Source organism: Vipera ursinii (assembly GCF_947247035.1).
Source record: "Vipera ursinii genome assembly, chromosome: 5".
NCBI lineage: Eukaryota > Metazoa > Chordata > Lepidosauria > Squamata > Viperidae > Vipera > Vipera ursinii.
Window position 1 is genome coordinate 9700995 of NC_139518.1, and position 14388 is coordinate 9715382.

Sequence of the window (14388 nt, forward strand, 5' to 3'; positions counted from 1 at the left end):
TTTGTGCAAAGAAAGTAATGGAGACAAATTTGATATCAGACCTTAAGACTTAAAACAAGGTCAAAGTAGCTTTGGAACATTTCAACATCCTGGGATCTTCTACCACAGACGTCACGGTGATGGTTTTTAGGGAAAAAGGACTAACTGCAACGGTGAGCAAGCAGTTGCTGAACTGACATGCAGCAGAAGTTCTCAAAAAACTCCCAACAACATTTTTTTCATACATTGCAAATGTTAATGGATAAGATATTGGTAATCGGTTTCATATCTAAACTTCATCTGCTGAATCAGCCTGCCTTCTCTTCTACCCTTGCTTCATTCATCTCAGTTTAAATCCTATGCTAATCTGGCCACTCCATGCCTCTAATGAAGTGAGCTGTAACTCATTAAATCTTATGCCTTTTAATAAGGATGGTATTTGGCCGGTCTGATAAGAATGTCTTCCTATTCCCTGAAACAATCAGAGTTGCTGAGAATGAATACTGAAAAAACCCCAATTTTAAAAAGAAGAAGAAGAAAAGTTGAAAGAAATCAGATGCAGCAGTCAAGGGACAATAGATGGAATGCTAACATAATAGCAACATAAAATCACATTATTCGTCAACCCTGGAACATATATTAACTGAAGTGATAAGTCTTCAAAAATTGTTTGCAGATGGACAATGAGAGATTCTGTTGGATCCTTTCTTGGCTAGCAGTTGACCGTCTTGGTGCCACCAATGAAAAGGCCCTGCCTTGTTTAATGGCACAGGTTGATGAGACAGACATCAGGGCTTCCAAGATCTGTCTTTGAAAAATTCACGGCAATTATTCAAATTGAGTAATTTGAAAGAAGGAGACAGTCCAGGAACAGGGAACTTCAGATATACAGTAGGAGCTCTTGTAGACTAATAAGTAATGAGTACCAGTGAGAATTATGCTTTATATTTTACCCTGCAGTGTAGGACCTGTGTGAAGCAATGCATTAAATATAGGGATTACATTAATCCAGAGGTCCACTAGATGCCAGTGAAGATGTTCAAAACATTCTTGACTGCCAGATAGTGGTCACCCAAATGTTTGCAGTCCAGATATGTCAGCCCTAATTGTTCTCTTTGACCCATAAATATTTGGAATAATGAAATAACAACCCAGAATCACTGGAAGTTAGGCAGTATAAAAACTTAACAAATTAATAAATATCAAGGTCGCTTTCACAAAATGGTTGACACAGATCAGATTTTGGTATTCACAAAATGTCTGTTATCTGATAAACACCTATTTATTAAAACGTAAACTGGTGAGATTGACTCCAATTCCAGCTGCTCCCTTTATTTTTTATTTTATTTTTATTTTAATTCCATTTATATCCCGCCCTTCTCCGAAGACTCAGGGCGGCTTACAAGCTTAGCAGTAGCCTTCATTCTATGTATATGCCTGCTTATTAGGGCTTTCACACACACCCCCAAGCAGCATTATTACAAAGTCAGCTTAATTGCCCCCAACAATCTGGGTCCTCATTTTACCTACCTCGGAAGGATGGAAGGCTGAGTCAACCTTGAGCCTGGTGGGACTCGAACCTGCACTAATTGCAGGCAGCTGGTGTTACTTAAGGAGGCATTAGCCCACTGCTCCACCAAGGCTCATCCTTCACCCCCATAATGTTTTCTATCTGCCCAATTTACCTTTAAGGTACCATTTTGTGTATATATGTGTATATGTCAGTTAGAGAGAAAAGGGGCTGCCACTTCCAAACACACACACTGGGCTGAATCCATCCGTATTTTTATTTCACAAATAGCTGCAGGTCCCTTTTGGAAATAAGGGAAGAGGATTTTGACTATAGTATTAAATCAGTTCTCCAGTGGGTTTGTTTATTTGAATAAAAGAATAAAACACTCAACTCTGATAGGAAGCTGGAGAGCAACAAAGAGTAGTATTTAAGGTTAGCCCATTGGGCAGCCCTGATTTAATGAGTCAGTTTAACTGTTTCCCCTCCAAACTGTTAGGTCAGAGAAATGGGATTTTCCACTGAAGCTGGGTATATCTAGTTTAATGAAAAGAAGTAGTGGAAGTCATATAGCAGTCTTCCAACATCTAAGATGCTGCCGTGAAGAAGTGTGTGTGTGTGTGTGTGTGTGCGTGCATGTGTGTGTGTCTCTCTCTGTGTGTGAACCTATTCTCCAAAGCACCTGAAGGTAGGACAAGAAACAATAGATGGGAGGTAATCAAGGAGAGTACCTAGAAATTAGGAGAAATTTCCAGACAGTTAAAACCATTAATCAGTAGAACTGCTTGCCTTCAGAAGTTGTAAGTGCTCCAACACCAGAGTCTTTTAAGAAAAGATTGGCAAAGATTTGTCTGAAATGGTAAAGGATCTCCCGGTTGAGCAGGGGCTTGGACTAGGACAGGGGTAGGAAACCTTAGCCCTTTTATGATTTGTGGACTTCAACTCCCAGAATTCCTGAGCCAGTCCACAAGTCATAAAAGAGCCAAGGTTGCTTACCCCTGGACTAGGACCTCCACGGAACTCTGTTATTCTGCTTTCATGGCTATCTATAGTAATCATACATTTTAAAACTCATAATTTGACCGTAATATTGGCCTCTATCTTACTTCACAGAAGGGCTAAAACCCCTTTATTTTAATGGTTAGCTTCTTGATTTCTTGCTGGCTTTTTTATGTCTGACATGTAGATGGGAAATCTATACCGACTCTGAAGACACAGTAGATTTCAAAAGGGATCTTTCTTAAATAATCACTTTTATCCTACATTAATGAGTCTGAGATTGCTGCATTCCAGACTATAAGCAAATGCCCTAATTAGGTCAGGCTTTGATTGTGAAAATGAAATTTGTCTTTAAGCTCACATAGCAATTCTTTTTTCACCCAAAGGGGGGGTGAAAAACATAAAGTTCATTATCAACAAAGATCTTTGTGTGGGTGTCCAAAAAAAATCAGCATGGGGACTATGACCGCGTAATTAAAGCCCACTTTTTTTGTTTTAAATGCATCACACATATGACACAAAAAGGGTAGAGCTTCAATTGTACAGACACATAATGTCTTTATTTCTCTCTCTCTAACTGTCCCAACTGATTATATGATGGGTGGGTTTATAAATTTTTAAACAAACAAACAAATAAGATAGATAAGATAACCTTTATTGCCATTTTTTACTGCCGGCACACATTAAAAATGAAAATCTGTTGCTTGCTCTCCAAAGTCTACACATACATAACACACCTATAAACATGCTATATACAACATATGTATATACTTACACCCTTACATATAATATTTACATTTAATATAAGCTTGCTTAATGCCCTCCTGAGGATAACTTACATCGAGAGGTTTCCACACGTAGTTTCCAAAAATAACAGATGCCTTTCTTACAGAGTTCACATACCTGCTAGATGCATTCTAGATTGCAAAGCTTCCTTATTCCTTTCTATCATTTGCATCTTTCTATGTAAATTAGTATTATTTTCAGTAATAGAGAATGTAGTTAACTCAGGATTCAACTGTTGGGTTCTTTATGTTCTCTCCACTTGGTGGTTTTCCTGCAGACATTTCATTACCAGGTTAGGTAACATATTACAATTGGTCACACAGCCAGCCAGATGTTTAGACAGGATTTAGCATTTTTGTCCAACTATCTGTTGCCAAGGACCTTGGATAGGCAGATATTATTGTTTAGTGGTGTTAAAGGTTTTGTTGCAGAATGTAAGCTGTTCCAAGCAAGCTGCCTTTTGCAATTGACTGATGTTGATTTTTGTCAATGCCGATGGTGTTCAAATGGTAAATAATAATAATAATAATAATAATAATAATAATAATAATAATAATAATAATAATAAAAGTTGGAAGGGACCTTTGAGGTCATCTAGTCCAACCCCCTGCTCAGGCAGGAAACCTTATACCATTTCTGGTGTTCTAGATGTTTTGGGATTGCACCCAAAGGACTTGTTACTATTGGTACTATACTTGCTTTCTCTTGCCATTGTCATTCTATTTCTCTTTATTATTATTATTATATAAAGAAAGATGTGAAATCACAGCTGCCAGTTCTCTAGCTGGTGTTGGCTTTCATATGTATCGAGTTCTTCCCAAGAACCTAGGATGACATAAAGTTTGCAATATGGCAAATATCTGTAACTCAGGTGTAGGATGAGGGTGAAGTATTGATGTAATATACTTGCAGATCCAAGCAGTGTCGCCTTTTGTAATTGAAAGACAGAAATTTTGCCAATGCACGGATTTTCTAAGTACTATCCAAGGTGTTTTGGTATGGCACCCAGTGTGCCCATAACCACAACCATAATCTTTCAGTTTTAGTTTTCAGATCTTGATCTTCTCCAGTTCTTTGTCTTCTATTCCATGGGTCCCCAACCCCTGGTCTGTAGACCAGCAATGGGCCGTGGCATGCCAGAAAATGGGCCATGCAAACAAGAGAAAACCCATCCATGGGATGCAGGCAGCATGCAAAACCAGGCCCCCTCCGGCCCACGGAAAAACCTCTTTCCACGGAACCAGTTCCCGGGGCCCAAAAGGTTAGGGAAGGCTGTTCTATTCTATAAACTCCTGGTATTGTCACAGCAGTTATCTACACTTTCTCATTTTTAACTACATTTAAATCTGGTGTATTATTAATTCTCTGTAAATTTAGAGGCTATAGTATATACATGTAAAAAGTCCTCTGCCCTGAAAAAAAGAAGACTGGATTTGTGAGCATTTTATATATCAATGTGAAAGAATGTACTCATCTTGCACTTAGTTATTAGATTTAGAATTCTTTTTGAGCATTATTGTAGATAGACTTTTCTATGACCAGTATCAATTAGGCCGATATAGAAGTTAATTCAAAGTTTTCAAGAAGTTTATCTTAACTCTTGGGCATGGTTTCTGACAATCAATAGTAGTCTTCGTCTGATTTCCCCCCCCAACTTTTTTTCAACTGCAGTCTCATCTCTGAGAGACAGTCTGGTGTAGTGGTTAGGGGTATAGATTTAGAAACTGGGAGATTTTGAATTCTAGATCCAGCTGCATGATTTTGACACAGTTACTCTCTCTCAGGCTTAGTAAAAAAGCAATAATAGTAATAACAACAATAACAACAACAGAGTTGGAAAGAACCTTGGGGGTCTTCTAGTCCAACCCCCTGCTCAGGCAGGAAACCCTAGATCATTTCAGACAAATGGTTGTCCAGTCTCTTCTTAAAAACCTTCAGTGTTTGAACACTCACAACTGCTGGAGGCAAGTTGTTCCACTAATTAATTGTTCTGCAGGCAATTTCTCCTTAGTTCTAGGTTGCTTCTCTCTTTGGTTAGTTTCCTTCTGTTACTTCTTGTCCTGCTCTCAGGTGCTTTGGAGAATAGCTTGACTTCCTCTTCTTTGTGGCAGCCCCTGAGATATTGGAATACTGCTATCATGTCACCCCTCGCCCTTCTCTTCGTTAAAGTTTACATACCCAATTCTAGCAACCGTTCTTTGTATGTTTTAGTCTCCAGGCCTCTGATCATCTTTGTTGCTCTTCTCTATACTCTTTCTAGAGTCTCAATATCTTTTTTTACATTGTGGTGACCAAAAATGGATGTAATATTCCAAGTGTGGCCTTACTAAGGCATTATAAAGTGGTATTAACACTTCACATGGATCTTGATTTTATCCCTCTGTTAATGCAGCCTGTTATTGGCAAACCATTTCTGTAATAATGTTGCCAAGAAAACTGCATGGACCCATCCAGGCAATTTCCAGGAGTGAAGACTGATTTGAAAACATGTTTGTGCATATCACACCCATATACAAAGTCTAGTTTCTAGGCCTAGACATTCCTGTTGATCTCTCATCAAAATATTAAGCTACTTTTGGTCCTACTCAACTCACAGACCAGCAAAGGTCAGCTACCGCTTGTAATGAATATAGTTTAAATTTTTGAGCTATCTTTTAAAACTTTATTGGAACCTTCATTCTGTTGGTATGGTAGCTTTGGAATAATTGTTCACTATTCTTCCATCAGCAAAATGAACTACTAATACTCCGTATTGCCTTTGTGTGGGCTACCAAACCTTTTTCAGAAGACTGGAGGAATCTATAGAACAGATTCAGAATATGCATGATGTGGTGGAAAATAAAAGCAAGAGGTCCTGTAGACTGAATGGAAGTGTGGTTATTCAAAACTGGATATTTAAGGTCCTAGAAGTTTCAGTTACACTGGAATGCTCTAATTAACATTAGCCAAGAGAGATAATTGTCTAAAGTCATCAACAGATCTTTAATAGTTTATTGATAAAGGGTGCATTTTAATGGATTAATCACAAGAGCTTCAGTTGTTTAATTGATTAATTTAGTTTTTCTCCAGCTGGTGCACTCCAGATAAGCACAAAAGCACATACACATCCATGAAAGTTCAAGTTAGATGAAAAGAACAAAAGAAGAGGCTTTTAATTTTGTCAATAGGCATGTGTGAAATTGTTTAAATTTATGCCAAGCTGTCCAGTTTTCACATTACATCCAACATGTCATGTGATATCTGGCCTATCTAGGATGAAATTTTCATTTATGATTCATGAACAGTGATATATTTATAGAATTTTAGGATGACCACGAAGTAATATAGATTTGTCCTTTCCTGATCACGGCGGATGAAGCATCCTGTTCTTTACCTGAAGACATTAGTCCTCAACAGGTTCTCCAACATCTTGTTGATGCCTCATAGTATCTGCCACCTGTAGCAATTTCCTTATTCTGTCTTATGATAGGGCCAGCTTTGCTTGTATCACATGCTCAAGACATTACTCTTCTCACCTCAATTTCAGAAGATCACAGACCAACGTATAAGAAGATCCTTTTACACTTCTCCAAGTGCCACTTGAAATATTATGAACTTGTTTCTGTAGAGGAAAGAAGTTCTGCAGAGGAAGGAAGCCGGTGAATCACATTTCACTCGTGAATCACATTTCACTCGTCAATTTAGGAAGGCAGAGCAAAACTAGAAAGGTGGGCAATTTACAAGAGTGACAGTTTCTTTTCAGAAATGTAGTCCAGAAAGGGGAAGTCATAAGGTTTGAAGTGGGTCTACATCCTTAGAGCGACTAAAACCGCTCCTTAAACTGGCTTATTCTGAATTTTAAAAAGGAGCCGGGGAAAGAAAGTTAGATTTCTTCTATTGCGCTTAAAAAAAAAAAAGAACTTCCTGGAAAATGCCTGGAAAAACCTGGCCCTGTATTATCTAGCTCCTGCAATCAAATTGTCTACCAACGCATACCTTGTCACACTGTGTATGAATGTTGCTATCAAACCTATCCATATGCCTGAGCAGTTTCAGTCAAGCGAGCTTCGTTTTCAAAGCTCCCCATGCACTTCTCCAAGTCATTTCCCAGAGATGGATGTCGATACAGCCGTATCGATTACGTGAGTCAATTCCCCAAAGTCCAGGATAAAAATCTTGCTCATCAGTATTCTTGTCGGACCGAAGGTCAATCTGTGACATTTTTTTCTACGAAGGTCAGTCTGAGACATTTCTTCTATCAAGAAGGGAAAGAAAAAACGACTCAGATCTCTGTCTCTCCCTGCCTGCAGTAGACTTTTGTGGGAGAGAGGGAGGGAGGGAGGGGAGGAAGGGAAAAAAAAACTTTTGAGTTTTGGGTTCACCGAAGGTTAGGCTCTGTTTTGGGTTGCTGGACAGCTTTCACGATGACCTCATTGTCCTTGCAGATGCTTACTACACTAGGAGAGCAAGACGCAGGGAACAGCAAGCTCAGCCAGCTTGCAAAGGCTGCTACCCACAATTCACAGGAGAGGGGGTGAAAAAAACAACGAGGGATAGTTCCCACTAGGTTGTGGTCGGCTAGGTAACGGCAAGTTATTAATCTTGTGTCAGAGAGCCAGCTGCAACTGTGGCAGCTACCATATCTCACCACCAACTCTGTGTCTGGACACCACCATTGTCCTTCTCTTGGCATGAAAAGTTCTACAAATCAGCTGTTTTTCCACCCACCCGCTCCTTCCCACCTTCTTTTCATGGCGAGTTGAAAATTTTGCTTTTATTATTATTATTATTATTTTGGCCTCTCCACCCCCTCCCCTTCCTCTTTTTTGGGGTGCTTCCCCCCTTCTGGAGGAGTTTGAGCAGTGGTCCTCACTGTGGTCAGGTTTACTAATTCAGAGAGAGTCTGCCTAGTTTCCAACTTTAATGATATTCCCTCAACATATCATCCCCGTTGCTTGGCGACCGGATTTGAGCTAGGCTTTTCATTTGATTCCCACACATCAGGCTCTGAAAAGCAGGTCCCCCTCCCTCCCTTCCACCCCTTCTCCCTCTGCTTTTGATTGTGCTCCTCTGAAACCCTTCCCCCTGCGGTGTCAGTACGGGTGGGCAGAACGGTAGTAGAATAAGGCCAGGGCGGAGGGCGGCTTGAAGGCTACTGCTAGTCACACATCAAGGATTGCAAACAAAGCTGCTGAGGGCCCTTCCTGACAAACATAAATTTGCAGAAAGCAAATTTAGTCTTCCCTTCGTCGGGTGGGTGTCATTTCAAGACTTTTTCTCAGATACTTTATTAAATCTGACGCTCTCTCTTGTTTTTGTGGGCCGTTTCATACAAAAGACTTCCTATTATCAACAAGTTGCCCATCGGGGTATGCAAACAAGCTTGTGAAGTCCTAACATAATCTAATAAGCAGCGGGGCCTTTATGCCCTAAGTCTTTCCAGGTTCATTTGTTGGAGCTGAGCAGTTTTCCATTCGGATTTTGCAGAATTCCAAACAAATTTATTTTTTTCCCCCTCAGCATGCTCCAATTCTTCTCCCCCCCACAAAGTTCTCTAGACAGGAATGAGAATTCTTGTTCATCTTTCTAGACTTTTGTTTTCTCAAATTGTATGGGTGTAGTAAAAGCCCAAATTAGGCTAAAAAAAAAAGAACCTCAACAACAGTCTCATCCTTGTTTTAGGAAAATGGAATTGATACAATCCATGTTCCGTGGCCCAGTATCCTTGTGATTTTTCTTCCAGAATACTTTTCTTCCAGAATATATAAGTACATTATTTATGTCTTTTGGCATTTGTATAATTTTTTAAAATCTTTTTAAGATGGTAAGCTGCCTAGAGTTACCTTGTGGTAAGAAGGGCAGCCAATAAACTTTACAAATAATAATAATAATAATAATAATAATAATAATAATAATAATAATAATAATAATAGTAATAGTAACAACAACAACAACAACAACAAATACCGCAACCTGGCCATCGAAACTGCGCGATTATGGATGAAACGTGTAACAGTGATACCCATTGTCATTGGGGCACTGGGAACTATGTCCAAAAACTTTGCAAAATACATCAAGAAATTGCAGCTTCCTGCAATAACTCCAGCAAAGCTACAAAAAACTGCGCTAATCGGAACATCTTACATTTTAAGGAGATACCTTGTTGATACCTAGGATGCTGGCAGCAACCCGTGTCAACCCATTAGTGCCAGTCAATTTGAGTGTTCAGTTGACTGAGTTTCATGTTTTATGAATAAAAGTTTTTTATAATAATAATAATAATAATAATAATAATAATAATAATAATAATAATAATAATAATTAATACTGGAAAAAATGAGCTTTATTATGAAGAACAGTTTAATGGAATGAAAGAAAGTTGGGCTACCAGGAGGTGCGCAGGTACTACAAATCATAAGATTTAATTCAGGAAATAGTCCAGTTTAATGGAGATAGAACTAGACGTATCTAATTAGGTTGCAACCTTCCAACCTAAAGTTTCAGCCTCAGGTTTAATGTAGTTTAGATTCTAAGAGGTAGAAAATAATTCTTTCCATGTCCTTGGAAGAGTTTCCAGAAAAAAAAACCCATATAAAAAACTAAGTTTCCTGATGTTCCAGGTGAAAACGATTCCTATGGTGCCAGAAGATAGCTAGAAGCATTGAAAGTTATTTCACTTTAAAAAATTCTTGAGTCTAATCTCTCTAAGCAAGGCTTCTCCCAAACCTTGGAAAATCAGTGGAGACAATAAGCAAAGGAGGCCATTTTTGCTGACCAGATACCTCTCTTCTCTTTCCCCTCCCCTCCAGATTTTGAGTGTTGCAGAGGGCATAACCGGTGGCTTTTGGTCTTTTTCTATTTGGGTGGATTCTGTATAAAACATGTATATGTAGATGACACATATACATGTATAGGATACATATACATGTTTTGGATATTTCCTACTATGGGAATTAATTTGTCTTTATTGACTAGTGTCAGTAAGAGTGCTCTAGGGAGACTTGTGGGTTGGAAAAATGGTGTTGGGACCCATGAGACTCAAAATAAAATAAAATAAAATAAAATAAAATAAAATAATAAAATAAAATAATAAAATAAAATAAAATAAAATAAAATAAAATAAAATAAAATAAAATAAAATAAAATAAAATAAAATAAAATAAATAAAATAAAATAAAATAAAATAAAATAATAAAATAAATAAAATAAAATAAAATAATAAAATAAAATAAAATAATAAAATAAAATAAAATAAAATAAAATAAAATAAAATAAAATAAAATAATAAAATAAAATAAAATAAAATAATAAAATAAAATAAAATAAAATAATAAAATAAAATAAAATAAAATAAAATAAAATAGTTATCAGCCCTGAGATAGGCAATACAGGTTAAAAACATGGAGATATGATCTAACATCTAAGGAAGCCTTGTACAACTTCCTTCCTTCCTTCCTTCCTTCCTTCCTTCCTTCCTTCCTTCCTTCCTTCCTTCCTTCCTTTCTTTCTTTCTTTCTTTCTTTCTTTCTTTCTTTCTTTCTTTCTTTCTTTCTTTTTCTTTCTCTTACTTTTATCCCAACTTTATTATTACTTTTATGAATAACTCAAGGTGGTGAACATACATAACGCTGCTTCCTCCTTCTATTTTTCCCACAATGACAACCCTGTGAGGTGGGTTGGGCCAAGCTGCCAATCCTATTGACCATGAAATACTGTAACACCTGTGGACTTCTGAATTGTTTTAAAATAAGCATTCTTGAGCCCAAGGGCATCATTTTTACCCCTTGCTATTAGTTCTGCCCTCTGCTACAAAAGTTTTCCACGTTTAAATGTTCTTTAAAAAGTTTACTCAGGAGGACCTACAGAGGCGGGTCTGTTTTTGTGGTTGTCCTCTTCTTCAAGGGCAGAAGAAGGAGAGTGTGTGAGAAGAAAGAAAGAAAAGAAAAGAAAAGAAAAGAAAAGAAAGAAGAAAGAAAGAAAGAAAGAAAGAAAGAAAGAAAGAAAGAAAGAAAAAAGAAAGAAAGAAAGAAAGAAAGAAAGAAAGAAAGAAAGAAAGAAAGAAAGAAAGAAAGAAAGGCATTGTGTGACTTGAGGACCTCTTAAAATCCACTTTGGGAAGTCACCAGACAGACACTTGAAAAAGAGGGGCCGCTGTTTAGAAGTTAGCAAAACCAGGCCTTTGTTTCTTATTGTTTCCTTTAAAATTCTTTTTCGCTCCGTCTAATAAAGTTTTCCTGCCTATACTCAGGGAAATCTTACTCCGCTCATGAAAATGATGCAGCATGCTCACCTCCCCACGCACCCCCAGCTCTAGAAGGTGCTTACAAAAATATTCCTTTTTTCTTCTTACTCTTTCTTCTCTCCAATGTAGTCATTATTTCCCTCTCCAGTAAAGGGGCATAACACATAACCCAGGTTTTTTTTTAAAAAAATATCAAATTGACATTATTGATATTTATTTTATTTTATTATATTTATATATTTATATGATGGAATAGATTCTCGACAAGCATAATTCTGTATTATTTCCATTAACCTCTTCATGCTTTTCTTAACCATGATGGAGAGGTTTAAAAAAGCATTTGCTTTAGCCCCGTAAAATAAAAGAAGCAGAACCCAAGTTAAGAATTCTAAACCTTTACGGTCACAACGGACATTGTTTTCCATGGATTTCCCGAACAGAAACATGCCTATAAGTGAATAATCACGAAAAGATAAAATCAAAAGCTGCCTACATTTCTGTCGAAAGTCAATTCAAGTTCCTTAAAAGGAGACTTCTTGTAGCAGCTTCATGTAATGTGTAAGACGGTCTTACAAAATGTGAATTTCCTGTGCTTGTTGGTGCATGTGAGGGCTGAAATCATGAGCAGTAAGTCCCTGATAATTTACTTCAAGTCTCTTTCCTTTACCTAAATATCACGGGTGCCCCACAAGTGCTTAGTTAAGCAAAAAGGTGGGGTTGGGGTTAAAACAAACAAATAATATAAATGCTCTTTGGCTGGTTGCCACCATAGGGTAAACTCAAAACCAAAATTGTCTAAAGACAATTGCTATGTTCACATCACCGGCTGTGCTGAGCAAACCATAATATAGTTTAATGGGATGGTGTGGTTGCCTCAAAATGCTGAAACAATTGCTTCTATCCCCACAACAAACTACAAAGGATCAATCCACATTTTACCGGGTCTAGCATGTTGCATAAAAAAACAGCTAGCTAGTTGCGTGAGAAAAAAAAAGGCATATTTAATCTCTCTCTCCTGAAGTTGAGACTGCCTAGTAAGTACATAAAATTATTCAACAGGTAACATTTCTACAGTAAAATAACTTGAATCCCATTTAAAAATCCAATTACATTAACCACATAAACTACTGATTCCTGGAAGACTGCCATGCAAGCAAGGAACAGTTTCTGAAGAGGGCAATGCAAAGGGGAAGAGTCGGAAAGTAAATTTAAATCTTAAAAGTAAAGACCGCTGGGTTTCTAAGTTGATAGCTTTTTTGTCTCTGCCACTTAAGGCTCATTCCAGACAGTATCGTGACTCAACCCTGACACATTCCTTAGGTGAAGCTCTTGATTTCTTGGTGACTTCATTGGTGGCTTTTCCATAGGGGGCACCCAAAAGGTGGAATAACCTTAGCAGCAAATATTGAAAGTTTTAACCCTAAGAACTAAGGAGAAATTTCCCATCAGTGAGAAGAATTAATCAGTGGAATGGCTTGCCTAAGAAATTGTGAGTGCTCCAACAATGGCAGTTTTTAAGAAGAGATTGGACAACCGTTTGTCTGGGATGGTATAGGCAGTGGTGGGATTCAGCCAGTTTGCACCTGTTCGGCAGAACCGGTAGCTAATTTTTTGTTTCCCAGGCCCAGAATGGACTTCCAGAAGCGGCATCCACACAGAGAACCAGTTGAATCCCACCACTGGGTATAGGGTCTTCTGCTTCTGCAGGGGTTGGGACTAGAAGACCTCCAAATGTCTCTTCCAGCTCTGTCGTTCTGTTAATATTGACTTTCTGCACTTAATTTGTCAATAAGGACAATAGATATAGGACTTGAGAGGCACCTTTACTCTTCATGTCTGTATCTAGTGTCCATCTTATTGATTGCATGGGTCTTCTCAGAGCTATCTTCATGCCCACTTTCTCCTTCCTATGTCCTGGGCTCATCCATAGGGCCTCCTTGCACTGTGGGAGCTGGCCTACTTTCTATTTGTTGAGCTAATTTCCATACGGAAGCGACTTCGTCTTGGTGCCAGTTCCTTATGGTGGCAAGCTGAGGGGCTGTGCTTCATCTGTGTCTTGGGAAGGAGTGCTTGTATGGTTGGTGACAAGCTGTCCTTCAAATGGCTTAGTATAAGAATGCCTCCTCCTCCTATCTGGAGGTGGAGCACTATGCCTCCATGGCCAATGTGTGGTGTGCCAAAAAGAACAGAGCCTTGTGGGTGCAGCTGGTTCCTTTGCAAACTTTTGTGGTTTGGTAATGAGAATGTTGACCTTCTTGAATTTCTTTTTCTTCCTTCCTTCCTTCCTTCCTTCCTTAATTCCTTCCTTCCTTCCTTCCTTCCTTCTTTCTTTCTTTCTTTCTTTCTTTCTTTCTTTCTTTCTTTCTTTCTTTCTTTCTTTCTTTCTTTCTTTCTTTCCTTCCTTCCTTCCTTCCTTCCTTCCTTCCTTCCTTCCTTCCTTCCTTCCTTCCTTCTTTCCATCATTCCCATTTTTTACTTCCTTCCTTTCTTCCTTCCTTCCCATTTCCTATCCTTCCTTTCCACTCATTTTCCTTCCTTCCTTCCTTCCTTCCTTCCTTCCTTCCTTCCTTCCTTCCTTCCTCCCCCCTCCCTCCCTCCCTCCCTCCCTCCCTTCTTTCCAATATGTTTATATTTTCACAAAATGGGTCATCAGTCACAATACCATAGTGGTACTGCATCTTGCATGAAAACAATGCAACTAGGAATAAGGCATAAAATACTTAATGCATTAAATGTTGGCCAAGCAGGAGCAATGTGCATCAACAGGAATGTATTGATGACCCCTCTCTCTTTCTCTACCTCCAATAATGAAAGTTGAACAATGCCAACTCTAAACCAGGTAACTTAGACTTTTCTAACAGAATGTCATTTCTAAATATGGATTACATTTTGT